At 44.7% G+C, this 27,942-nt stretch overlaps 1 protein-coding gene across 4 annotated transcripts in view; it reads left to right on the top strand.

Annotated features, from left to right (window-relative positions):
- Positions 1 to 27,942, top strand: part of TENM4 (teneurin transmembrane protein 4) — a 448,178-nt gene that overhangs the window by 144,458 nt on the left and 275,778 nt on the right. The window lies entirely within an intron of this gene.

Raw genomic sequence — 27,942 nt, 5'->3', positions numbered from 1 at the left:
TGTGTACATAAATCTCCCCACTGTATTTTCCACTGAATGCATCCGATGAAGTGAGCTGTAGCTCACGAAAGCTTCTGCTCAAATAAATTTGTTAGTCTCTAAGGTGCCACAAGTCCTCCTTTTCTTTTTGCGGATACAGACTAACACGGCTGCTGCTCTGAAAGATAATTTAGTCCATCCTGCTCCTCTTGAGGATTGTTGCCTATAGTCTGTTTTTAAATACTTTGTATATCTCTTGTTTTTAATATCCAAAGTAATGAGGTTTCCTGTAAATGCACTATGAATTTAGTTAATGTTAAAAATACATATTCTGGGGATCTCAAAACACTACATTTTGCACTTATATACAATAATGATTATTTAAACAAGTGCCCTCACTATGATTGCCTCATTTCACAAGGATCCTGGGGGAGAGCAGTCATACAGTATAATCTTATTAATCCAATATATATCGGTACAATGGAAACAATAAATACAGAGCACTCAGACTAAGAAATTGCAAGCAACTGTATTAAGCAATCACAATTTCAGTTCATTATCCACTGCAAAGCTTTTTAAGATAAAGAGATACTATTTTCTTAACCTCAAATAATGTGTCACATTTTTGTAATAATAATAATAATATTTTAGCACTTGCACAGCTTTATTCCTCTTCAAAACACTTTACAAATAAGCATCTTACTAATTCTAAAACCCGAAAGATGTAGTTAGGTAATAATTATTATCCCTGTTATACAAAAGGGAAGATGGAGACATAGAGATTAAATAACTTGCCACAAGCTCTAAAGATAGTCACAATCAGGGATGGGATTAGAACTCTTGGACTCCTGCCTCACAGCCTTGTGCTTCGACCGTTCCATCACACCTTTGTTGATGGGTAGCTTACTGGAATATTCCCACGAGACGCTCAGTCTCTTGTGTGATTGGGCCCCAATTGGTAAATTCTGTACGTTACTCATGTTTTTTTTTTCAAGCAAATAAACCTGGGTGTCACTCTTTTTTATGCCAGCTCAAGTGTTCTTGCAATGCTAACCATTTCTTGACTCTAGGTCAACCTTTAGGACAGGAGTTTAGACAGAAGAGGAGCTAATTCTCCTGCTTAGCACTTTTGAAATTGTTTTTATCTTGCTCTTGTAAGAAAAACCAGCTAGACCAAGGTTTCCTGTATGGACTGAGATACAATTTCTGGCCGAACACTTCTCTTTATCTTGTCTTTATCAAATGCTAGATTCAGACAAGTGAAATGTAGGGACAGGGTAATAAGGTGTAGGATGTCTGTTGAGCTTTAACCCTTCTCTCCCGGCAGACAGAATTCCAAATCATATATGCGGAAGATTGTTATACTTGGAGCTCTCTGTAAGTGAAACATTCTTTCTTACAATTCACACCTGTATCTTTGGGACATTGACAGGAGTGAGAAAACAGTAAACAGCTACAAACTGTTTTTGTACTTTTTTTTTTTGCTGTTCTTAGGAATCCTTTTGATAAAAATGCTTGTTGGAATAGTGCCATAGCTTAACCTAGTGAAAAGATGAATGCATCAAGGGCCAAGTTTTTTTGAACCTTAGTGGGAGCTGTTGAGTTCTCAGCACTTTTGAAAATCAGACAAGTGCCTAAATATCAAGCCTAAATTTAAGATTCTAATTATCAGCTAAAGCACAGTTCTGGATTGTTTCCCTTTATTTTCTTCAGATATACTGCATAAGTAATGAAAGTCAGGTGGATGGAAATGACATTTAAGATGAAGAAATTAATCCTACATTATTTAAAGGTTCCTGCTGTGGTGGGTTGGGTCACAGAAACTCCCTCAGGACTGTCACTAGGTGTGCTGGGATACCACTGAGAACAAACACCCCTGCCAGAAAAGGCTTCCCTCCACTCCTGTCTTACTGAGCTAGTCACACCAGTCAGTGTCAGTACAGAGCAAGAGGTTGGGCCATGCCCCCCTGCAGTTCACAGAACCTAAGATTCACTTAGTTCAGGGACTTCTCAGTTAACAGGGATTTTCCCAGCACCAGTATTCATAGAATCAAAGAATCATAGAATATCAGGGTTGGTAGGGACCTCAGGAGGTCATCTAGTCCAACCCCCTGCTCAAAGCAGGACCAATCCCCAATTAAATCATCCCAGCCAGAGATTTGTCAAGCCTGACCTTAAAAACTTCTAAGGAAGGAGATTCCACCACCTCCCTAGGTAACGCATTCCAGTGTTTCACCACCCTCCTAGTGAAAAAGTTTTTCCTAATATCCAACCTAAACCTCCCTCATTGCAACTTGAGACCATTACTCCTCGTTCTGTCATCTGCTACCACTGAGAACAGTCTAGAGCCATCCTCTTTGGAACCCCCTTTCAGGTAGATGAAAGCAGCTATCAAGTCCCTCCTCATTCTTCTCTTCTGCAGACTAAACAATCCCAGTTCCCTCAGCCTCTCCTCATAAGTCATGTGTTCCAGTCCCCTAATCATTTTTGTTGCCCTCCGCTGGACGCTTTCCAATTTTTCCACATCCTTCTTGTAGTGTGGGGCCCAAAACTGGACACAGTACTCCAGATGAGGCCTCACCAATGTCGAATAGAGGGGAACGATCACGTCCCTCGATGTGCTGGCAATGCCCCTACTTATACATCCCAAAATGCCATTGGCCTTCTTGGCAACAATGGCACACGGTTGACTCATACCCAGCTTCTCGTTCACTGTAACCCCTAGGTCCTTTTCTGCAGAACTGCTGCCTAGCCATTCGGTCTCTAGTCTGTAGCGGTGCATGGGATTCTTCCGTCCTAAGTGCAGGACTCTGCACTTGTCCTTGTTGAACCTCATCAGATTTCTTTTGGCCCAATCCTCTAATTTGTCTAGGACCCTCTGTATCCTATCCCTACCCTCCAGCGTATCTACCTCTCCTCCCAGTTTCGTGTCATCTGCAAACTTGCTGAGGGTGCAATCCACACCATCCTCCAGATCATTAATGAAGATATTGAACAAAACCGGCCCCAGGACCAACCCTTGGGGCACTCCACTTGATACCGGCTGCCAACTAGACATGGAGCCATTGATCAGTACCCCTTGAGCCCGACAATCTAGCCAGCTTTTTATCCACCTTATAGTCCATTCATCCAGCCCATACTTAACTTGCTGGCAAGAATACTGTGGGAGTCCGTGTCAAAAGCTTTGCTAAAGTCAAGGAACAACACGTCCACTGCTTTCCCCTCATCCACAGAGCCAGTTATCTCTTCATAGAAGGCAATTAGATTAGTCAGGCATGACTTGACCTTGGTGAATCCCTGCCGACTGTTCCTGATCACTTTCCTCTCCTCTACGTGCTTCAGAATTGGTTCCTTGAGGACCTGCTCCATGATTTTTCCAGGGACTGAGGTGAGGCTGACTGGTCTGTAGTTCCCAGGATCCTCCTCCTTCCCTTTAAAAAAGATGGGCACTACATTAGCCTTTTTCCAGTCGTCCGGGACCTCCCCCGATCGCCATGAGTTTTCAAAGATAATGGCAGGGTCCTGCACTTAGGACTGAAGAACCCAATGCACAGCTACAGACTAGGGACCAAATGGCTAGGCAGCAGTTCTGCGGAAAAGGACCTAGGGGTGACAGTGGACGAGAAGCTGGATATGAGTCAGCAGTGTGCCCTTGTTGCCAAGAAGGCCAATGGCATTTTGGGATGTATAAGTAGGGGCATAGCGAGCAGATCGAGGGACGTGATCGTCCCCCTCTATTCGACATTGGCAAGGCCTCATCTGGAGTACTGTGTCCAGTGTTGGGCCCCACACTACAAGAAGGATGTGGATAAATTGAAAAGAGTCCAGCGAAGCGCAACAAAAATGATTAGGGGTCTGAAACACATGACTTATGAGGAGAGGCTGAGGGAACTGGGATTGTTTAGTCTTCAGAAGAGAAGAATGAGGGGGGATTTGATAGCTGCTTTCAACTACCTGAGAGGTGGTTCCAGAGAGGATGGTTCTAGACTATTCTCAGTGGTAGAAGAGGACAGGACAAGGAGTAATGGTCTCAAGTTGCAGTGTGGGAGGTTTAGGTTGGATATTAGGAAAAACTTTTTCACTAGGAGGGTGGTGAAACACTGGAATGCGTTACCTAGGGAGGTGGTGGAATCTCCTTCCTTAGAAGTTTCTAAGGTCAGGCTTGACAAAGCCCTGGCTGGGATGATTTAATTGGGGATTGGTCCTGCTTTTGAGCAGGGGGTTGGACTAGATGACCTCCTGAGGTCCCTTCCAACCCTGATATTCTATGATTCTATGATTCTATGGCCAATGGCTCTGCAATCACATCCGCCAACTCCTTTAGCACTCTCGGATGCAGCGCATCCAGCCCCATGGACTTGTGCTCATCCAGCTTTTCTAAATAGTCCCGAACCACTTCTTTCTCCACAGAGGGCTGGTCACCTTCTCCCCATGCTGCGCTGCCCAGTGCAGTGGTCTGGGAACTGACCTTGTTCGTGAAGACAGAGGCAAAAAAAATTATTGAGTACATTAGCTTTTTCCACATCCTCTGTCACTAGGTTGCCTCCCTCGTTCAGTAAGGGGCCCAACTTTCCTTGACTTTCTTCTTGTTGCTAACATATCTGAAGAAACCCTTCTTGTAACTCTTAACATCTCTTGCTAGCTGCAACTCCAGGTCTGATTTGGCCTTCGTGCTTTCACTCCTGCATGCCTGAGCAACATTTTTATACTCTTCCCTGGTCATTTGTCCAATCTTCCACTTCTTGTAAGCTTCTTTTTTGTGTTTAAGATCAGCAAGGATTTCACTGTTAAGCCAAGCTGGTCGCCTGCCATATTTATTATTCTTTCTACACATCGGGATGGTTTGTCCCTGTAACCTCAATAAGGATTCTTTAAAATACAGCCATCTCTCCTGGACTCCTTTCCCCCTCATGTTATTCTCCCAGGGGATCCTGCCCATCATTTCCCTTAGGTTGTCAAAGTCTGCTCTTCTGAAATCCAGGGTCGGTATTCTGCTGCTCTCCTTTCTTCCTTGTGTCAGGATATTCAGTCTTTCTGGGAGTCTAAACCCCAGATAAATCTGTTTTACTCTTATACAGGGTAAACTCATAAATTGTCTGCCCTCTATAACACTGATAGAGAGATATGCACAGCTGTTTGCTCCCCCAGGTATTAATTACTTACTCTGGGTTAATTAATAAACAAAAGTGATTTTATTAAGTATAAAAAGTAGGATTTCAGTGGTTTCAAGTAATAACAGACAGAACAAAATAAGTTACCAAGCAAAATAAAACAAAAGACACAAGTCTAATCCTAATACAGTAGGAAACTGAATACAGGTAAATCTCACCCTCAGAGATATTCCAATAAGCTTCTTTCGGACTAGACTCCTTCCTAGTCTGGGCCCAGTCCTTTTCAGACTAATGTTGTGGTTTATGGCCTGGGTCCAGCAATCACTCACACCCCCGTAGTTACAGTCCTGGGTTTCAGTTTATTTTAGGCATCTCTTGAGCCAGCTGAAGACAAAATGGAGAGGCTTCCAGAGCCTTTTATATTCTCTCTCTTGTGGGCGGAAACCCCTTTGTTGTTCTGTGCAAAATCACAGCAACAAGATGGAGTTTGTAGCCACCTGGGCAAGTCACATGTCCATGGATGATTCAGCTTTTTGCAGGCCGATGCCATTGTTTACATGTTCCCAGAAAAGCTCAGATGTGGATTGGCGTCTCCCAAAGTCCATTGTCAATTAAGTGTTTCTTGATTGGGCACTTATTCAGAATAGTCCTTTCTCAAGAAGCTGACCAAATGCTTCCCTGATGCTACTTAGAATCAAACACATTGATATACAAGTACGTAGCCAATATGCATAACTTCAAATACAAAAATGATACACACATATGGACAGCATAATCATAACCAACTGATTACAACGTTTCCATGGACACCTTATTTGACCTCCTTTGAACAAGATTTGGTGCAACTATAGGACTGCTACAGGTCAATCCAAGAGTAACCACCTACATGTGACCAGATAACAAATTCCACTTAAAAAAAAATGCATAGAAATAGCCCATAGAAATCTGCTCTGTCATTCCAGATAAAATCCAGCTTTCATCAGAGGAGTTACACCAGATACAATGGCGTATCAGAATATAGCATAAAGAGATCTGAGATCAGAATATAGCATAAAGAAATTCTGCAGATTAAAGAGCAAAAATGGGCCAAATTTAGCCAAAGGCAGCCTACAGTAAGGGGATACAATTCCTTTGAAAGGTCTGGACTGAAATCAAATAACAATATAGAAGTACTTGGTATAAATAACAGTCATTTTTCCATACCTTCTGAGCCTAACTCTCTATTGCTTTTGACCTTATCTAATAATGTACGCCTTTGTAAAGTGAGTTGAAAATGCTGCATCCATTTTTTCACTGATTATACAGCGATGTAAATGATTGCACAAAACATTGAGAATCTGGCCTTCTGAAAGCTCATCTGGTGCAAGTTACACTACTGTCCTATACCACTTACATCCATTTTCTAACCAATTTACACCTGCTGTTTACCACCCCTTATGTCACAGCTAAGTGTGGCCCAATACAGATAATTTTCAGGCTATTAACATGTAGAAAACTGTGGGACACTTGAGCAGTGTTAAATGAGTGACATCTTCTAATTACATTGTGGTAGCCAGTGCTGCAGTTCCTTTCAGTGATCTATGTTAATTAATTATCAATAAGTTTGATGGGTTTGAATTTAATCAATAATTAGAGGGACCTCAGATAACTCATCTTGATTGAGTGTATTAAGCATAACAGAAAGGCCTACCTTACAAATATCTGTGGAACCATACTTTACAACCTGAACACAGCTATTCTTGATACTGCCTGGTTTTATATTGGGTCATAGCATAGCATTTTTTTACCTAACTTGTTTGCAGTTTTGTTTCTATTATTTTTTCTTTTCCAACTTTTAGAAATATTGTAGTATATTTCCTGTTTTTTCAGTACATTTTATAAATTTCTAACTGTGTAATCCAACATCTGTTGTTTGTCCTTTCACATTTTGTTAACTCTCACATCCGTTCATTATTGTGAAGTGTACGATCAAAAATACTTATCAGCTCTTAGGAAATATTACAAAGCTCATCATAAGCGAGTACTTTCCCTCTTCTTAACATTACTACAAAGCATTATAAGATTCTTGCTCACAAACATGCTATAAGGCCTCAGGAGAGCCTGGTTAACAACCAACAGATATACCTGACAGCTATTCAAAGTATAAATGTCAATTATGGCCAACTTCCCACATGTGATAAGTTTCACTTTCTAAATATATTATGTGACATTTTCTCTTGTGTGATGGAATTTAATGGCACACAATGTTGGTGCAATGTAGCAGAGGAATAAGACAATCACATATAGAAATATCATGGTTACTATGTTTTGTCTTTGCCTGGGCCTTGTTATATTAATAATAATAATATAATATACACTGATGAGCACAGTTCAATAAGGCAATATTTAAATCAGCGTTTGCTACACAGCCGGTGTCAAGTGGAGTGCCCCAGGGGTCAGTCCTGGGGCCGGTTTTGTTCAATATCTTCATAAATGATCTGGAGGATGGTGTGGATTGCACTCTCAGCAAATTTGCGGACGATACTAAACTGGGAGGAGTGGTAGATACGCTGGAGGGGAGGGATAGGATACAGAAGGACCTAGACAAATTGGAGGATTGGGCCAAAAGAAATCTGATGAGGTTCAATAAGGATAAGTGCAGGGTCCTGCACGTAGGACGGAAGAATCCAATGCACCGCTACAGACTAGGGACCAAATGGCTAGGCAGCAGTTCTGCAGAAAAGGACCTAGGGGTGACAGTGGACGAGAAGCTGGATATGAGTCAGCAGTGTGCCCTTGTTGCCAAGAAGGCCAATGGCATTTTGGGATGTATAAGTAGGGGCATAGCGAGCAGATCGAGGGACGTGATCGTCCCCCTCTATTCGACATTGGTGAGGCCTCATCTGGAGTACTGTGTCCAGTTTTGGGCCCCACACTACAAGAAGGATGTGGATAAATTGGAGAGAGTCCAGCGAAGGGCAGCAAAAATGATTAGGGGTCTAGAACACATGACTTATGAGGAGAGGCTGAGGGAGCTGGGATTGTTTAGCCTGCAGAAGAGAAGAATGAGGGGGGATTTGATAGCTGCTTTCAACTACCTGAAAGGGGGTTCCAAAGAGGATGGCTCTAGACTGTTCTCAATGGTAGCAGATGACAGAACGAGGAGTAATGGCCTCAAGTTGCAGTGGGTGAGTTTTAGATTGGATATTAGGAAAAACTTTTTCACTAAGAGGGTGGTGAAACACTGGAATGCGTTGCCTAGGGAGGTGGTGGAATCTCCTTCCTTGGAAGTTTTTAAGGTCAGGCTTGACAAAGCCCTGGCTGGGATGATTTAACTGGGAATTGGTCCTGCTTCGAGCAGGGGGTTGGACTAGATGACCTTCAGGGGTCCCTTCCAACCCTGATATTCTATGATTCTATGATTCTATGATTCTATAATTAATATTCACAGTTTGGATTTCCATATGGCCTGATCCACTGAAGTTCATTCACTGCAGTTTGGATCATGGCCAGAGTGAGTTCCATCTGAGGCTCTCAAAGCACTCGACAAAAAATTTCTACCTATGCTGTCTATTTACAGATGAATAAACTGGGTAGACAGAGGTTGAGTGACTTCCCCAGGATCAATATGGCAAGTGAGTACAGAGTGCAGTGCAGAAGGACTCACATTCCTGCTCGAAGTACTTTCCTGCTTTCCTCCCCTAGAAAGTAAATTGTTCCTCTTTCAAAAATGAAAATATCTAGTGTCACCAATTTCAGAGTTGAAGGTTGCCAGTGGTTATAGGTGCGTAGCTCCCATTGACTTCAGTGTGAGCTTTTTAGTGCAGGTGACCAAAGGCAACATTTAGCCTTTATAATCTACATTACTCTGTCCTCTGCATCACCTTTTTCTGTTTCTTTCTTACAGCAGCTTCATCCTACCTAGTCATCTTAATCCCCAGATAACTCCCCTTGGTCTGTCCAAAATGCTACTTCTAATTACTTCTACTGCTGTTATTTAAAAATGCCACTGCTATATTCTTCACCACTTACCACCCCTTTAATCGCTCAGCTGGCTCCCCACTGTCCTAGGTTATGGTATGAAGTTCAAATGTATTGTTTTCACTTTCCAGGCCCTACACTGTTCTAACCTAGAGAGCTGCTCAGGCCCGTGTCCCTTGCCATATTCTTTGTTGCTCCCTCCACTCTGGTTGTGATGCCAGGGACAATGCCACCTTCTTCTCCTCCCACTCCTGTCTGTGCCTACTTTCAGGCTGCCCCCGTGCATGAAATACCCACCCAGTATTGTTTGCCAAGCTACTTCCTTTGAATCCTTCCTAAACACTCACTTCTACCATCTTGCTTACTGGAAGCAGGTTAAGCCACCCACACTAGGTCAATACATTTATAAATATAGAAATGAAATAGTCTCATTAAGCTTTGTGCTTAGAGACTATGTGATGGTGTTAACGTCACTCTGGTTGTCATCCTCACAACTTCCTCTGAGTAACCCTCACTTGTTGTGCCATGCATAGAATTAGTCTGTAAACTCTTATGGGGGCTGAAGCCTGATTGTCCTCTGACTTACACCAGTGAAAAATCTGGAGTAACCCTATTTCAGTCAAACAGGTTGAGATTGGTGTGAGAGGAGAACCCGGTCCATTGTCTATAAAATCCCTTGCCTACTTTTGTGTGCTGTAAACATAATAAATAATATACAGATACATTTAATACAAGACATAATTATAGGTTCTTTAATTAAATTGTTGTTTAACCTTCCCAAAATCTTACAGATGGAGATGGTGTAAGAGATTTTCAGAAATTGGGGGAAGAGATCTAAACTGAAAATAATGCAACCCTTCAAAGGAAAAAAGCGTTCTACTTATGTGTTGATTTATTTATTGCTTAATTATGATTTACTGCTCCTAATTATAAAAGAGCCTTGTTAAACCAATGCAGACTGTTGTTTACTTTTTATTAGTATTTATTACAGTATTGCTGAGCTTTGGCAATGCGCTTGGCAGCCAGGCCTTGGGGAAATCTGGCTGGCAAATCTTCAATGCTCCGTGGGCTTGTGGAAAATGGAGTTCAGCAAGGAATACTGCACAAATCCAGGGGACAGGGACACCCTTCAGGGCTCCAAGAATTTTTGTTCAGCTGAGGAACGGTGCTGCATACATTATGCATTTAACAGAAACTGAAAAAGCAGATCCCACTGCTACTTGAACAAATGGAGAATCTCTGTTTATCTCTCTGTCCTGTTTGTTCTTATATGGCCTCCATCACTGTAGTTTCTCAGCACCTCACAATTTTGAATGTATTTATCCTCACAAACACCCCTGTGAGGTAGGGAAATACTAGCAGTAAAAGTATTAGCAACATAGGGTTGAGGAGTCCTGATTCTCTCCAACACAGAACAATTGTATGTGTATACACTAGGGGACAGATTCTGTTCTGAATTACAGTATTGAAGTCAGCGGAGTTACTTCTGACTGACACAAGTGCAATGCAGATCAGAAACTAGCTCTACTGCAGAGTTCATTACATTACTGATTTTTCTGATGGTTAAAATTGATAGTAACTGTGCTCTGGTTACTGTAAAATATGGTACAGGATGGGAAGTAGCTCCACAGTGAAAATTACAGCCATAACAGAGAATTAGTCTATGTATTGACACTGAATAATAGAAAGATGTTAAAACAAAATCCAAACTCTACAGGACTGTATATACTTAACGTCTATGAAAAATACCTTCCAGTGGCACTTGTCAAATTCCTTCTCAGCTGCTCTTTCCCCAGTGTGCAAACGGCATTAATTTTTGTAAAGAGCACTGTTGCTCAAGAGTCTACCTTTTAAAATGTCTTTCAGTGGATATTAAAAATAATTATGTCACTATCATTAGAAACTTGGAGTGTTGGATTCGAAATTGATTAAAATATTTAGAGCCAGTTGGAAGATACTTTTCTAATCACTGAAAACACTGGTATTTGAGAGGGTCCATCTTTATTGAAGCTTTTTATGAAAGTCAAATACCATGTCTTAATTTAAAGGGGGGATCTAGATAAAGGGCAAAATTTTGTTCTTAGTTGCTCCAGAGCAAACCTGGAGTTTCCGCCATGGAGGTCAGACCAACAGTCCTAATACTGAGCTGAGTCCATCCTGTGACCTGGGTGCAGTTCAGATGGATTTGGGTAAAGATACAGAGAAAAGGCAGGAAGGGAATGTCACGTTGGAGCATCTGGATTCTATCTATCTTTGACATTCTTAATAGAATTATTTACATTCATACAGATACACCTGGAGTGAGTAGGTTGTCCTGCCATTAACTTGATCACAAAAATTCTTACTGGTGCTGATGCATGTCCCATGTTAATTTTCACATCCCAGGCTGAGTTAGCAGGGTTGGCAGTAGGACTTGTGAACTGAGCACATTTGACGTGGGAATCAGTGAGAGAATAATAAATATGGGGCATCATCCACCCCTCTCCTAAACATGCACACAGTATTGCCAATATTACATAATAGCTTTTCAGAGCAGAACAACTCTTTCATAGTAATGTCTTTAAAAGGCAAATGTGTGGACATTTCTTGTCCCCAAAGGCACAAGACCAGTGCACCCAGGGATGTGGGCACCATGCACTAAAGCTTGGCAAAGCAAGCATTTTGTTCACTATCTACTGTTTTCCCCAAGACTAAATACATTGGTTTTTGAGGCTGGTGACCAACAACACATATCTCACTTTTGCTTGATGATATAAAGTTATAACAGATCTAAGCACCTATTTTGTAGAAACTCTTGCACGTCCTTCGAGTGGAGTCTTTGCTGTAAGAATTGGTAATTACTTTTGTCACCCTGTCATTAGACTACAGAGTGGAAAAGCATAATAGAGTAACTGGCTTATGTTTAATATAGCACTGACATCCTTCCTCCCAAAGGTCACCATCATTTAGTTGGGGATTGGTCCTGCTTTGAGCAGGGGGTTGGACTAGATGACCTCCTGAGGTCCCTTCCAACCCTGATATTCTATGATTCTATCATTAAAATCTAGAGCATGAGTTTTACTCATGTCACTAAGATGATGCAAATGAAGAAAATAAGTTAGAGAGGAAGATGTTTCAAGTGCTTGTAATTCCCCAAGCTTTTTAAAGCACTGATTTCACAGTGCTGAGTTAGTACGGTTTGTAGCTATAATGGTATCTGTGGCGGGGGTGGCCAACCTGTGGCTCCAGAGCCACATGCGGCTCTTCAGAAGTTAATATGCGGCTCCTTGTACAGGCACTGATGCCGGGGCGGGAGCTACAGGTGCCAACTTTCCAATGTGCCAGGAGGGATGCTCACGGCTCAACCCCTGGCTCTGCCACAGGCCCTACCCCCACGCCACCCCTTCCCACCCCCTCCCCTGAGCCTGCCGTGCCCTCGCTCCTCCCCTCCCCTGAACCTCCTGCACTCCATGAAACAGCTGATCAGGAGGTGCAGGGAGGGAGGGGGAGGCGCTGATTTGCGGGGCTACCGGTGGGTAGGAGGCGCTGGGGGGGGGGGCTGGGGGGAGGCTGCTGACATATTACTGTGGCTCTTTGGCAATGTACATTGGTAAATTCTGGCTTCTTCTCAGACTCAGGTTAGCCACCCCTGATGTATGGTGTCAATCAAAGAAGCTGCACACTCCAGTGTGGAACCAAGTTGGCTGCCATTGAGCTTCAGTGCTGGGACTGTCCCATGTTTTGTTCTTTTATCAGTAAAATTGTATTACCTGTTTGTTACTGTTATAATAACTTCCATATTTTACTTTGGAGAGCCTTCAAACCTTAGACCCACAGTTAGTCTCATTGACTTTATTGTGTGCACAAGGAGTACTCATGAGTATGGCTTTGCCGGGTTAGGCTTTTATTTTGGCAGTGACATTAGCTACCCATCAACCTGAGGATAATACATCAACCTTACTAAATGTATATAAAATTCTGCACACTTGGGTTCCCTTGTATTTCAGTATCTTGGTTTAGGTGTACATTCCCTCTTGTGCCATGTACTTTTTATATCTGATCAGTTGCTTGTCATGTCATCTGTGTACCATGAAGTAATCAAGTATACGACATTTTACATCTGGCCCCACGCTCATGAAATGCCTTCTCATATTGCCTTTCATTGCCTCTAATTCTCTTAGCACATATGAGATCAGATGAAAAAGGCCTGGTACTTAGCTGGTGTCGATCAACATAGCTCTCCATTTATTTCAGTGTTTCCACCCTCACAGGTTTTTTATTTCTCATGCTATTTTTGATCCCACATGTGTTTGTGCTGTAATTTATTAGCCAGTACATATAAAGGATGTTTTATGAATCAGTCAATCAATAATAATAGCACTTACATAGCACTTTACAAATATTAATTCATCAATAATCACGTAATTGAGGTAAGTATACAATATAACTGTGGATTCTGAGAGCAACGCCAGTATAATCAGGAATGGGGTCTAGTGGGGTTGACACATGACGAAAGATTAAAAGAGCTAATTTTGTGTGTTTTGGTTAAGAGGGGACAAGGGCGGGGGTACATAACAGTCTGGAAGTATTTAAGGATACAAACATGAAGGAGGGAATGGACATAGCATGGAAAAGGGAGGTGGGACTTCTGCTAATAGGATGAAGTTAAGAGAAGGAGAAACTAGTGTAATTATCAGGAAATTCTTCTTCACAGCAAGATCCACTGGACTAAAGCACCCACAAGGGAAGTGATGCTATGAAAATTAGGAAGGATAAAAAGCCAGAAACATCCTGTAGGGGGCAACCCTCCATTGGCAGAGAGATGGGCTGGATGCCAGGATTGTGCCAAACAGAATTTTGCCATTGATGTTCCTGGGAGCAGGATTGGGCCTGATGTGGTACCCCGGCAAATGCTCTTTGATAGCGCAGTGATTAAAAGTCTAGGTTTAGAGAGAGAATACAAATGAAAGGAAGGGAAATGGCTGATCTGTTGTAGCCCTGTAACAAGTTATTTGGCTTGATGCAGGAACCTCTGGATGAAATTTTGTGGCCTTGTTATGCAGATAGTCCCAGTAGGTGAGTCTGTTGGCCCCTTCTGGCCTTAAAGTCTGAGTATCCATGAAAGGGAGAGGGAGGAGGAGGGTGTGTACATAAGAATATAATATTATAAGATTAATTTAGCTAGATTCTGATCTCAGGAACACCTTCGGCTTCAATGGGATGAGATCAGAATCCCATCCAAAGTTGGTCCACTGAACCTTGTCTGTCCAAAAGAGATGTAGCTGGTGTTTCCTATATTGTGTTTTATATTATGCTGCTGTGGAGTTTGCTAAATCATATCTTCCCACCTGACTTTTATTCAGCATGTTTTGGAAGGAGTACAGTTAAAGTGGGAAGGGGGCAGAGAGGGAGAGAGGAGTTCTTTGAAATGTCATGTTTGATGTCTTCCTTTCAAGGGTGACTCCTAACCTGCATCAGATGGCAGTTTTATTCTAATTTAAAGCATTAGATTCAGGGGAGGACAAGGTAATCCATCCTCAGGAAAAAAAAATCAATGCAAGTAAGTGTAATTAGCAGCACTCTCCTCTAGTAAGTCAATGGTATAGAGAGAACCTAAAAACCACTACAGACTGCATTTGTTCTTCCTAATGTATTGTGACTACCTCACAGCTTCTATAATGAAGTTGTTTAGAACTCCTCTAGGAATTATATGTCGTTTGTCTAGTTAAAAATATTGACAGGTTCTAATATGCCAGGGATAATTTTAGCTATCAAGAAAGACCCAGACATGCAGGCTCATGTGGGTAGCAGGAGTTTTAATATTCTTTTGTTGGGATCCAAAATAAGCCTCTGGTGAAAAGCTTACTGTTTTTTCTAATTCACCAAGTTTATTGCATGTACGTAGAGGTGTAAATCCTCAGGGACATTCTATCCAAATCTGAACTTGTTTAAAATCCCCGAGGTGCCAAATATGAAGATCTGTGTGTTATGTATGTTGTCAAATGGTCCTTTGCAGTCTTCCTAAATTGCCAAGAGAGTTTTCTTTTCTTGACAAATCTGGCAGCATAAATTAGAAGCAGCAGTCGAAGCCAGAGGATGAAAATATGACTCCTTCATTTGGTTAAGTTTCCCCAGCAGCTGTGTTATTTGTTTCATAAACTTGCACTAGGTTGATTCGATTTTTTAACATAAATGGGAGTCTGAAATTGAAAGGAATCAAGTACTTCTTCAAATATTTGTCCATATATATTACACTCTTGGTGCACATGCTCTCCATGCACTCGAGAGTAGAATTTTCTGGCCAGCAGTGCATTTTGGTATCAGGGAGGTCCCTCAAGTGTCCTCATGCTCCCCTGCCAAGAGCATAAAAGGCGGTGTGGGCCCAAGCACCGTTCACTCGGTTCCTTCCAGCCACACAAGGCTACGAGATGGAACTCCACAGTATCTATCTCGACACAGTTTTACAGAGACTTTTGTAGCTAGTTGTACTTATTAACATCAGTTCGGAAGAATTGTAGGCTATGTCCACGCTACAGCCTATGTCGGCATAACTTAAGTCGCTCAGGGGTTTGTAAAAACCACCCTCCTAAGTGACATAAGTTACATCTCCATAAGTGCTCCTGTGCGTCTCCCGCTGACGTAGCTTCTGCTGCTCATAGAGAAGGTTTTATTATGCCAACAGGAGAGCTCTCTCCTGTTGGCATAGAGCCTCTTCACCAGACCCACTGTAGCGGCATAGCTGTATCGGTGCAGCTGCGCTGCTTCGGCACTATACATATAGAAATGGCCTTACTTAGGCTAGTTTGCCTGTTGGCAAGTTTTGGGTGGTTTATGTACCTTATTACAGTTTCATTTTTATATCTTGTTGGGAACTTCTTCCTAGTATCGGATCTTAAAGATGTCTTATAAGTCTCTGGGCTAGTTGCCAACTTTTTAATAACCCAAAACCGAACACCTAGCACTGCCCGTTCCCTAGGCCCCGCCCACTATGTTCCCCCTCCCTCGGTGGCTTGCTCTCCCCCACCCTCACTTTCACTGAGCTGGGGCAGGAGGTGTGGGTGCAGGAGGGAGTGAGGGCTCTAACTGGGGGTGGGGGCTCCAGGGCAGGGCCAGAAATTAGGGCTCCAGGGTGTGGGAGGGGGCTCCAGGCTGGGGCAGGGAATTGGGGTGCGGGAGGGGGTGAGGGCTCCAGCTGGGGGTGCAGGCTCTGAGAGGAGCTGGGGATGAAGGAGTTTGGGGTGAAGGAGGGGGCTCCAGGTTGGGGGATGGGGCCATGGGATTCGGAATGTGGGAGGGGGCTGCGGGTTGAGGCAGGGGGTTGGGGTGTGAGGGGGGGTGAGGGCTCTGGGCTGGAGCAGGGGATGAGGGGCGTGGGAGCGGGCTTGGCTGGGGCAAGGGGCTGCGGGTTGAGGCAGGGGGTTGGGGTGCAGCAGGGCTCTGGGATGGGGGTGAGGGATTTGGGGTTCAGGAGGGTGCTATGGGCTGGGATCAAGGGGTTCAGAGGGTGGGAGGGGGATTAGGGCTGGGGAAGGAGATGGAGGTGCAGGGGGTGTGAGGGCTCTGGCTGGGGGTGCAGGCTCTGGGGTGGGGCCAGGGATAAGGGATTTGGGGTGCAGGAGGGGGCTCTGGGTTGGGGGGGGCTCAGGGCTGGGGCAGGAGGTTGGGGCGTGAGCTTACCTCGGGCGGCTCCTGGTCAGCGGTGCAGCATGGCTAAAGCAGGTTGCCTGCCTGCCCTGGCACCGCACTGCGCCCTGGTAGCAGCCAGCAGGTCTGGCGCTGAGGCAGGGGGGTCCAGGAGGCTCCCCATGGCGCGCGCTGCTCTCGCCCGCAGGCACCATCCTCCCCAGCTCCTACCAATGGGAGTGTGAAGCTGGTGCTTGGGGCAGGGGCAGCACGCGGAACCTCGATGTCCCCCCATCTAGGAGCCGGAACTGCCGGCCGCTTGTGGGGCGCAGTGCAGCGCCAGGACAGGTAGGTACTAGCCCGCCTTAGCCCCACAGCACCGACGACTGGACTTTTAAGTGCCATGTCGGTGGTGCTGACTGGAGCCGCCAGGGTCCCTTTTCGAATGGGTGTTTTGGTTGAAAACCGGACACCTGGTCACCCTACTCTGGGCTTTTAAGTATTGTGTGGGTTGTGAAGTAGCAATACCAATTAATGATATCTTTTTGCTCTTGGGGAGGGTCATACTCCCAACAAATGCTCTGTGTGTAAGGCCTTTTCTAAAAAGTGTTTGTAGGCAAGAGAGGCACACTTTACATGGTTTTTGTTAGATTGTTCCACGTGATCTGCCTCTGATTTGGGAAGGGGAGACCCTCCCCAGGATGAGTGACCCTATGAGATTGGATCCAATAGCTTCCAGGTTCCACCTTTGAAGACTGTCCTACCTATGGACTCAAGTAGAACTGAAAAAAGCAAAAACACTTTAAAAAAATGAGCATCTTACAGGAATTCCCGGTAAAAAGAGTTCCAAGTCCCCTTACTGCTTCCAAATGAAAGAGACTTCATGGCCTGAGCTGGGTATCGCTGGAGATCTGAGGGAGTACAGTGCCAGGTCTCTGACACTCTCTCAGGAATCAAAATTCACTGCTAGTACTGAGCTCAGAGCATCAGGGGGTCCCTTGGTACCAATCTTTTCAATACTGATCGCTTCAATGCCGAGTGCATTGGCACCAGACACTTTTGCACTGTTCACACGGCTCTTCACACAGTAAAATATCCCCACTGTGATGCTGACGACCTTAACCTCGGCAGTATCAGTTTCCTTCGTGATTCCAATTACAGCTTGGCTACCAATGTATCCTAGCATCCCAACCCTGCCCTTTAGATTTAGAATCTCCTTTCTCTTCATCAGATTCCCAGCACGGCAGGGAGGGACTCCCTATATATTCACCAAGGCCAGCCTCATTTCATCCTTACGAGTCTGAAAGTGAGCCTGAGACATGCTTAGATCATATATAGGATATAAGAGAAGCCATATGCCCTGATACCCCTTTCCCTGGCTTACAGGCCTTTTTCTATACAATGATCTATCATAGGCCTATTGGAAGCCCTGGGGTCTTCGCCAGACAAGGCATCACACATCTCACCTACAAAGTAAGAACCTCCTGCCTTTCCAGGCACCTAGGGTGCCTCAGCCTGCAGTCCATGAATAAGAGGCACCTGAGGTATTATCTGAGGAGGAGCCCTTACACCCGGAGCCGGAACCAGATAGAGGTTCAGACTATATTGTCTTTGTCCTTGGATGAGGCAGTGGTACCATCTACATTGTAGCTCTTAAACAACTACAAGAGCTTTCAAGCTCTGCTCAGATGCACAGCTGATTCTCTTGAAGTACAAGAGAGCTTACATACACTTTTGAACATTCTTCATAACTCCGTGCCTGGTCATTTAGCACTGCCTACAATGAAGCCTTTTTAGAGCCAGCAAAGCATACTGGAAAACACTGGTGTGTCACAGGCTGGTTGGCCCTTTTAGGAGAGTCAGTCTCAGCTTGGCCTGTGAGGATGAGCTGCCCTTACAGCTGATCCTAATTGGCTGGGGATCGGATGGCCTTAGGTAATGATTGAACCCTGTTGAAAGAGTGAGATGGTTTACACAAAAGGCTAAGATAGCTCAGCTGTTGAGGGGAGCTTCAGGAGGGAGTTTATACCTGAGGACTAACCCTGATGGGAGGGGGCAGCAGGGTTGCAGAGAAGGCCAACCTACAGGCCTTGCATGTGGACTGGGGTTGAGGATCCAGAGTAGGAGCTGGCCTCTATGGAAAGAAGGCCCATGGAGGCAGTGATCTGAGGAGAGTGGTAAAAAACTTTGCAGAGTCCAGAAGGAGGTGAAGAGTCTGCAGAGGAGTGATCCCAGGAGGGGGCTGAGGGAAAGGCTTAGAAACAGGCCAAGGTATAAAGTGGTCCAGGGAGGCAGCAAGGGGTCTGACTTGACAGACCACAACTGCTTTCTGTAGAGTACCTGAATTGGAGCCCAGAGAAGAGGGAGGGCCTGGGCTCCCCTACAGGCTACCAAGGAAGGTGGCGTGAAACCCTTGATAAAAGGGATAAAGACTATGGAAGCCCTGAGACGAGAGGCGTAATGATCACTGGACCCAGCGTCGGAGCTGAAGACCTGATGTAAAGAGTGTTGTGCTATTGTTTTCAACAATTTCCATTACCCTAGAAGGGGTGGGACCAGTGATGAGATGCCAAAATCTTAACAACGGGTTCCCTCCTCATCCCACGAGGGGGTCGTTGCCCACCGCTGCCCCCCAGGACTCCTGCCCCATCCAACCCCCCCGCATTCCTTGAGGACCCCTGCCCCATCCACCCCCCTCCCCTGTCCCCTGACTGCCCCCAGAACTGGACAGGAGGGTCTCATGGGCCACCGTAGTGGGTGCCCACCCCTAAGAGCCACGAGTAGGTGCCAGGGGGCGAGGTGGGGAGTCCCGTCGCTGCTTACCTGGGCCAGCTCCTAGGAAGCATCCGGCAGGTCCCTCTGGCTCCTAGGGGCAAGGGAGCATAGCTGGGGAGGAGCAGGGGGAGCAGCCGCTCCCACACTGATCACATCAAAAGTGGCACCTTAGGCACCCACTCCCTGGGTGCTCCGGGGCTGGAGCACCCACGGGGAAAATTTAGTGGGTGCAGAGCACCCACCAGCAGCTCCCCACCCCGTACCCAGCCCCAGATCACCTCACCTCCGCTCTGCCTCCTCCGCTGAACGCACTGCCCCGCTCTACTTCTCCGCCCCCTTCCCCGACTTTCCGCGAATCAGCTGTTTGGCAGGAAGCCTGGAAGGGCTGAGAAGCAAGCGGCGGCTTCCCACTCAGGCCGAGGGTGGTGGAGGTGAGCTGGGGCGAGGAGCAGTTCCCCTGCGGCACCCTCCACCGGTAACCTGCTGCGGCGTGGGTGGCCCTCCTCGTGTTCCCCGCCCCAGCTCACCTCTGCCTCCCTGGGCCTGAGTGTGAAGCCGCCGCTTGCTTCTCAGCCTGCCCCAGCTTCCTGCACGAACAGCTGATTCGCGGGAAGCCTGGGGGGGCAGAGAAGCAGAGTGGGGCGGCGCGTTCAGGGGAGGAGGCGGAGTGGAGGTGAGGTGAGCTGGGGCCGGGGGTGGGGCGGGGAGCTGCCAGTAGGTGCCCTTGCGGAACAACTGGTTCTAAAAGGGCTTCTAAATTTAACAACCGGTTGTAGCAAACCGGTGCGAACCGGCTCCAACTCACCACTGGGTGGGACCAAACATGACCAGGCTGGAGGACTGAGTCATGAGAGGAGGCAGACCACTGCAGTGCTGGAGCTTCTGTTGGCAGAGGCTGCTAGCTAAGGAGAGCTTGTTATGGCACGAGGGGGAATGCCAGTGGTGAGTCAACTCTCCTACACAGCATCAGTAACTCCAGCCTCTAAAAAGGCAGATAAATGGTACCAGGTATCATCCACCAGGGCAGAGTATTTATACGCTCACCCAGTAGTTGCCTCACTAGAAATTCTGATGGCTAATGAAAGGAGCAAATAACCGCCAAAGATGACTCCCAGAGATAAAGAATCTAAGCAGTTCAATTTATTTGAGCTTAGAATTATTTGTCTGACAAGCTGCAATTCTGAAATGCAAATGATCAGGTGTTGGTGGCACGCTATGAGTTTTTAAAGTACCCATGAATTCTCATACTTTATTGACAAACTTGCACAGGAGAAAGGGGAGGCATTTAAATCTTTGATTTCTAAGGGACTTTTATTAGCCAGAATGTCCTTCCAGGCAGCTCTGGAGGCTCTGATACTGCCTCTTGATCCATGGCAACATCCATCGATATGAGAAGGGAGAGCATCCTGGCTCCAAAGTTCTGGCATCCCAGGGGAGGTGCAGTCGACTGTGGAAGATCTTCCCTTTGAGGCACTTGTTTTGTTTATCTCAAAAACCGCCAAGGCTTTTCATTCACTGAAGGACTCCTGGGAGACACTTTGTTCCTTTGAAGTTCATACACTGGCTCCTAAAAGAAAAAAGAGAAAACCACAATCTTATTGTAGGCAGAGACTGTCACCGCGTACCTTTTACCACCAGAGAACCTTGGCACCTCCAAGACAGAGGCAGTGTTTTTAAGAAGGAAACCTTCAGCATCTGCTATCTGGCTCCATCAAAACTGTCATTTTGATGGATCGCTTTGGAGTTGCTCCATAATCAGTCTACTGGATTTCTACTGTTCCATCCCATTATTTGGGAAACACTTTACTTTTTTCCAAGTTTCAAGGAATGAAATAACATCAGACTAATGGGTTCTACAGAGAATCTCAGTTAGATATTCTTTTCTGTTCCATGCTATGCTCATCCTTGTCAATCCTTTTTCATGGACCCCACTCATAAGAGACTGTTGTGTCAGGAGGTAGAGTCACTTTTGTCTCTTGGAGCAACAGAAGAGATTCCTTTACAGGGTGTCGGGGAGTTATTCTGATTGCTTCCTAGTACTGAAGAAAAAGGAAAGATGATGCCCAATTCTGGACTTGAGAGTGGCTTAATGCCTTCATCCACCACTTCAGATTCAGAATGGTAACCCTGGCCCTCATAATTTCATCACTAAATTCACAATACTGGCATGCAGTGCTCAACCTGCAAGATGCCAACTTCCACATCTCTTTACAGCCAGCACACAGGTACAAGATTTCAGGTAAGACAGAACCATTATCAATATAGGGGCTTGCCATTTGGTATCATTACAACCCCAGTGGTATTTGTAATTTTTAGCTGTTGCCCATAATAATAGTTTAATCATATCTAGATGACTGGTTCATCCATGAAAAATCATCACAAGTGGGAGTTCCATCACCAGATTCTCCAGCTTTTTCTTGTCTTTGGCTCAAAGCTCAACAGCAGAAATTCCTGTTGACACCTACATAGAGGATAGAATTCATAGGGTCAATATTAAATTCCAAAACAGCCAGAGCTTAATTGCTCCAAGACAGATTTGAAGCCGTGTCCAACCTCATACAACTGTCAGGACTTACCTAAGTCTGCTCGGGCTTATGGCCTGCTATATGTCTGTCACACCGTATACAAGACTACACCTAAGCGGCATGCAGGATTGGTTAAAGTCAGTGTACATGCCAAACAGACACCACAAGAATATGCCTCTGCTAGTCTCTCATAACATTCTTGCATCATTACATTGATGGAAAGACCCCAATCAGGTGTTCAGGAGAGTACTTTTTTCTCTACCCCTCTCAACCAAGAACTTAGTGATGGATATGTCCCTCCTGTAATGGGGAGCACATCTGGTCCATCATCAGGCACAAGGTCTCCAGATCCACAAGAAGACTTGATTACACATAACTGTATTACAGCTCAGAGCTGTTCAACAATCTTCTGCAGCATTCCTACCAATGACCCAAGGACTGGCAATTCAAGCTATGGCAACACGACAGCCATGTTTTACATAAAGACGCAGGGAGAAGCCCAACTGTCTCCTTTACATCAGGAAGCAGTTCAACTATCAAACTGGTGTATTCAGCACCAAATATGTCTCGTACTAATGCATCTCCCAGATGTGCAGAATGTTTTAGGAGACTGACTGAGCAAACATTTTTTGTCAGACCATGAGTGGTCTGTAATCCATTGCATTTTGCAGGAGTGAGGACATCCAACAATAGACTTGTTTGCAACAGACCAAGAACAAGAAATGTCTCAGTTTCTGCTTTAGGAGAGGTCTCTGACCAGGATCTGTGGGGGACACATTCCTCATTCAGTGGTCTTCATGGGTGATTTATCCTCCAATCTCTCTATTCCAAATGTGTTCAGAAAGATCAGACAAGATGCTGCCAAAATCATCACGTTAGTGACCACCTACTGAGGCAGTTCTGGGACCCAGAATGGATGTTCTTATCAATTCGTCCACCAAAATTCTTACCTCTTCTACCAGACTTAATCTCAAGATAAATGGGATATCTTTCATCTGATCCAGCCTCCCTCTGTCTCACAGCTTGGCTGCGGTCTGGGCATCAGACATAGCGAAATCATGTTCCTCAGATGTCTAGAACATTTTGATCCACAGCAGAAATGATTCCACCAGACTAACTTACACTGCAAAGTAGAAAGATTTAGGATTTAGTGTGAGCAACCTCAGTTACAGCCTGTTGCCTCGTGGTTCCCTACTGTCTTGGGAAGAGCTCTCTTGAAAGAGCTCGGGACTGTCTGTTAGGTCTGTTAGAGTGCACCTGGCAGCCATTTCCGCATATCCCCTCCCCCCCTTTTGAAAGCTGCACAGGCTTTTCACCGCCCCACTATAATTACATATCTTAAAGGCCTTATACATGTTTTTTTACCAGGGAATCTCCTCCTCCTTGAGTCCTTAATGTAGTCCTGGAAGGCTTTATGCCCACCTTACCCTCATGAGAACCCCTATCCACCTGATTGCTGTTGCATTGTCTGTGAAAACATCCTTTTCAGTGGCAAACACTTCATCCAAAAGGTCAGGGAAACGCAAACTCTCATAGCTGCCCTCCCTCTGCAAAATTTCATGAGGATAAAGGTATCACTCAGACCTCATATGAATTCCTTCCTAAGGTGATGACATTTTTCCATTTGAACCAAAGGATTCATTTATGAGGGGTTTTTTTCCCTAAACCACACACGAAGCAGGGAGAAGCTAGTCCACATACTTTAGGTGCTTCCAGGGCCTTCTACTTTTATTTGCAAAGGACCAAATCTTTAGAATTTCCCCCAAGACTATTTATAGCTAGTACCTTACCAGATTCACAGTTCATTTTGGTCAATTTCACGGTCATCAGATTTTTAAAATCGTAAATTTCATTATTTCAGCTATTTAAATCTGAAATTTCATGGTGTTGTAATCGTAGAGGTACTGACTCAAAAAGGAGTTGTGGGGTGGTCAAAAGGTTATTGTAGGGGGGGTTGTAGTACTGCTACCCTTACTTCTGCGCTGCTGATGGTGGCAGCACTGCCTTCAGAGCTGGGCAGGTGGAGAGGGGCGGCTGCTGGCCGGGAGCTTGGGTCTGGAGGCAGAGAGCTGCTGCCAGCAGCAGTGCAGAAGTAAGGATGGCATGGTATGGTACTGCCACCCTTACTTCTGCGCTGCTGCCTGCAGAGCTGGGCCCTCCGTCAGCAGCTGCCACTCTCAGGCTGTCCAGCTCTGCAGGCAGAATGCAGAAGTAACGGTGGAATGGTATGGTGTTGCCACCCTTACTTCTGCACTGCTGCTGGCGGGGCGCTGCCTTCAGAGCTGGATGCCCGGCCAACAGCTGCCACTCTCCGGCCGTCCATCTCTGAAGGCAGAAGGGTGGCAATACCGCGACCCCCCCTAAAATAACCATTTGACCCCCCACACACAACTCCCTTTTGGGTCAGGACCCCCAATTTGAGAAATGCTGGTCTCCCCCATGAAATCTGTATAATATAGGGGGAAAGCACACTAAAGACCAGATTTCACGGTCCGTGACATGTTTTTCATGGTCATGAATTTTGTAGGGCCTATTTATAGCATTTGCTGATAGAATGAAAGGTCCAGCAACTATCTCTGATTCTATCCAAATGGGTTTAGGGTGTATTAGGGTTTGTTACTACTTCGCTAGTTTAGAGCCTTCAGCTCAGATTAGGGCTCATTCCACTAAGGCCCAGGCAGCTTCTTTTGGTAGAGTGGGGGTGCAATCTTTGTTTAAGCAGACTCTGAGCACCCATATCCTTACATTAGGTTACTGCTTGTGAGTCACCAAATGACATATAGATAAGCACTTGAGGAAGAAAGAAGAGATGCTTACCCTACAGTAACCGGAGTTCTTTGAGGTGTGTTGTCCATATATATATTCCACAACCCACCTCCTTCCCTGCAACTCTGAGTCCTATAATACCAGGATTCTGCAGTGGCGAAGGAACTCAGTAGCAGTTTGGCTCAAATCACCCTTTATGCCCATGGTATTGGAGCATAAGATTATTCAGGGTGCATGTGTGCCCCAGCAGAGAAAGTTTCAACTCTCAAATGCATGTGCCTCAAAAGTGGAATATACATGGACAAAACATCTTGAAGATCTCCCGTGACTGTAAGGTAAGTCATTTTTTAATAGCCAAGGAGAAAATTTGACTTTAAACGTAGATAGGAGAGGATTGCAAAATGCAAAGCGGTACTTGAGTTGGTGAAATTTGATTCATGATTGTTGTGAAATGGCAAAAAAGCAGGCATATGGCATATTCTCAACTCAGTGACACCAATGTGCTTCTGAGTCAATATAGTTACTCCAGATTCACAGTGGTGTCACTGAGATCAGAATATGGCCCAAGGTATTTGGTAAAAACAGTCCTGTTCTGCAGGATATTGCTAAGTTTAGCTCTTTAAATGTCAGTGCTCATTTACAAAGAAGCTCTTTTTCCACTCATGTTCCAGTGGAGAACATTAGGGAAGTCAACCAAGACCATAGGTCATGACCTCTGCTCTAGTATAAAAGAAAAACCATGTGCGCTCCAATATCCATGAAGTGGCTAGAAGCTTGTTTTATTAGTCAAATAGCAGCAGCTGGAACCTGCTGAGCATCGCTCAGTTGGAACCAAAGCCGTGTGATCTTCTGATTTTATTTAATTGTCAGCTTTTATTTTAGTCCCGTCAATATAATCATGTAATCTTGAGAGTTTGGCCAATGGAAGTGAAATGCAGAGAGATTCTCACACTTAGGCCCCCGATCCAGCAAAGCACTTAAGCACAAGTTTAACTTCAAGCATGTGAGTAGTTCCATTGACTTCAATTATTTAAAGTTAAGCATATGCTGATTTGCTGGATTTGGCTTTATTTGCCTGGTGTGAGTTACTGTTTGTACCATAGAAAGGCTGATAACAAACAGGTATAGCCAGTATTGGTCTGCAGACATGCATTGCAGAAACCAGTGTTCATTAAGTCCCTGCATTCAAATGTGTTGTGTTAGTTCAGAGTGCATTATTCTAATGTATAATTTGAGTGCAGGTTCCCTAGTCATTTCATTACCTTTAATTATAATCACAATAATTTTAACATGGCATAGTCCTGTTATCCGATGCTCTTAACTAATTAATGGTTGTGAAGTACTTGGAGAGTTTAGGGTGAAAGTTGCTATATAATAGCAAAGTATTCTTTGTCTCTGCTGAAAGGCCAGGATCTCAAAAGAAATCCAACATAACGTTTTAAAAATTTTACCTCACAAATAGGTGAATTATAACTTAACTCCTCAGGTAGGCACCTAGCACAACCTTGCACAATAGTTTCTGGAATTTGTAGTTCCGGTGTCCCTACTGTAGGTTATAGGGAGCAGGCTGTGCAACTCCCGGATGTCCCACGTTTGTGAGGTCAGGCCAACTGCCACCCCAGAAGATATCAACTGGATTGGAAGGAGGCGGGGGGGATCTGTGGATTTATCTAAAGGATCAGTCAGCTGGTGCCCCATGAGCTACCTGAAAAGGGGCGCAGGACTGTGTGCCCCACTTTTCCAAAGAGAGTAGATAGGATAGGGAGAAAAGTTCAGGATAGATTCCAGTTTCTTCTTCCAGTGCCCAGAAATGGAAATGGGCTTGCATTGGGTGGAGGGCAGGGGTTAGACCCAAACCTAGCAGATGGAATAGAGATTGGAGAAGAGCCAGATTAAATTTTAACTATATCAGAGAAAAGACTGAATAGTGGAACCCCAATTTCCATAGAATAATAGAAATGTAGATCTGGAAGAGACCAAGACTAGAGGGTCAAATCCAGCCCCTTGTGCCGAGGCAGGACCAAGTAAACCTAGACCATCACTGACAGGTGTTTGTCCAATCTGTTCTTAAAATCTCCCAGTGATGGGGATTCCACAACCTCCTTTGGAATTCTATTCAAGAACTTAACTACCCTTATAGTTAGAAAGCTTTCCCCCAATATCTAACCTAAACCTCCCTTGCTGCTGATTAAGCCCATTATTTCTAGTCATATCTTCAGTGGAGATGGAGAACGATTGATCCCCATCCTCTTTATAACAGCCCTTTCATATTTGAAGACTGTTATGAGCTCCTTCCTCAGTCTTTTCTCAAGACTAAAGATGCCCAGTTTTTTTTAACCATTCTGCATTCGGCAGGTTTTCTAATCTTTTATCCTGTTTGTTGCTCTCTTCTGCACTCTCTCCAGTTTGTCCACATCTTTCCTAAAATATGGTGTCCAGAACTGGACACAGTACTCCAGCTGAGGCCTCACCAGTGTTGAGTGGAGTGGGACAGTTACCTCCTATGTCTTACATATGACACCCTCTTAATACATCCCAGAATGATATTAGCCTTTTTCACAACTGCATAACGTTGTTGACTCATATTCAATTTGTTATTCACTAGAACCCCCAGATCCTTTTCAGCGATACTACCATTTAGCCAGTTATTCCCCATTTTGCATTTCATTTTTCCTTCCTAAGTGAAGTACTTTACACTTGTCTTTATTGAATTTCATCTTGTTGATTTCAGACCAGTTTTTTAATTTGTCAAGGTTGTTTTGAATTCTTATCCTGTCCTCAAAAGTGCTTGCAACCCCTCCCAGCTTGGGGTCATCTATATATTTTATACTCATACTGTGACGCACTCTATATGATTTTATAAAAGTATTTTATAGAAGTATGAGTGTGAATATAATGTAACTAAAATATGCTTCATGCAAAAGGTCTCTTGTAAGGTATCAACAAAGCTTATAATCTACTGAGTGTGGTCATCCTATTTGTATAAATGTATCACTCTTGTATCTGAAACTAGAAATATGAAATATAACTCTGAGGGCCTATTGTAATTATGCAAAGTGTGGGCCATTAATGGTGGTTTGGAATCTTCATGGCTCCCATCAACCGGGACAATTGACTGTGGATGGCTCTGTTTGCAGGCAGGCCTTCCCGTGAGTCAGTCTGGGAGGAATGAAGGCTTGGGGTCTCACAGGACACGTGATCATGTCACCTGAAGTGGAATCCAT

The sequence above is a fragment of the Eretmochelys imbricata genome, chromosome 1 (genome assembly GCF_965152235.1).
Source record: "Eretmochelys imbricata isolate rEreImb1 chromosome 1, rEreImb1.hap1, whole genome shotgun sequence".
Taxonomy (NCBI): Eukaryota; Metazoa; Chordata; order Testudines; family Cheloniidae; genus Eretmochelys; species Eretmochelys imbricata.
Note: the sequence above shows the minus strand (reverse complement) of the source record. Positions and strands in the feature narration are given on the sequence as shown.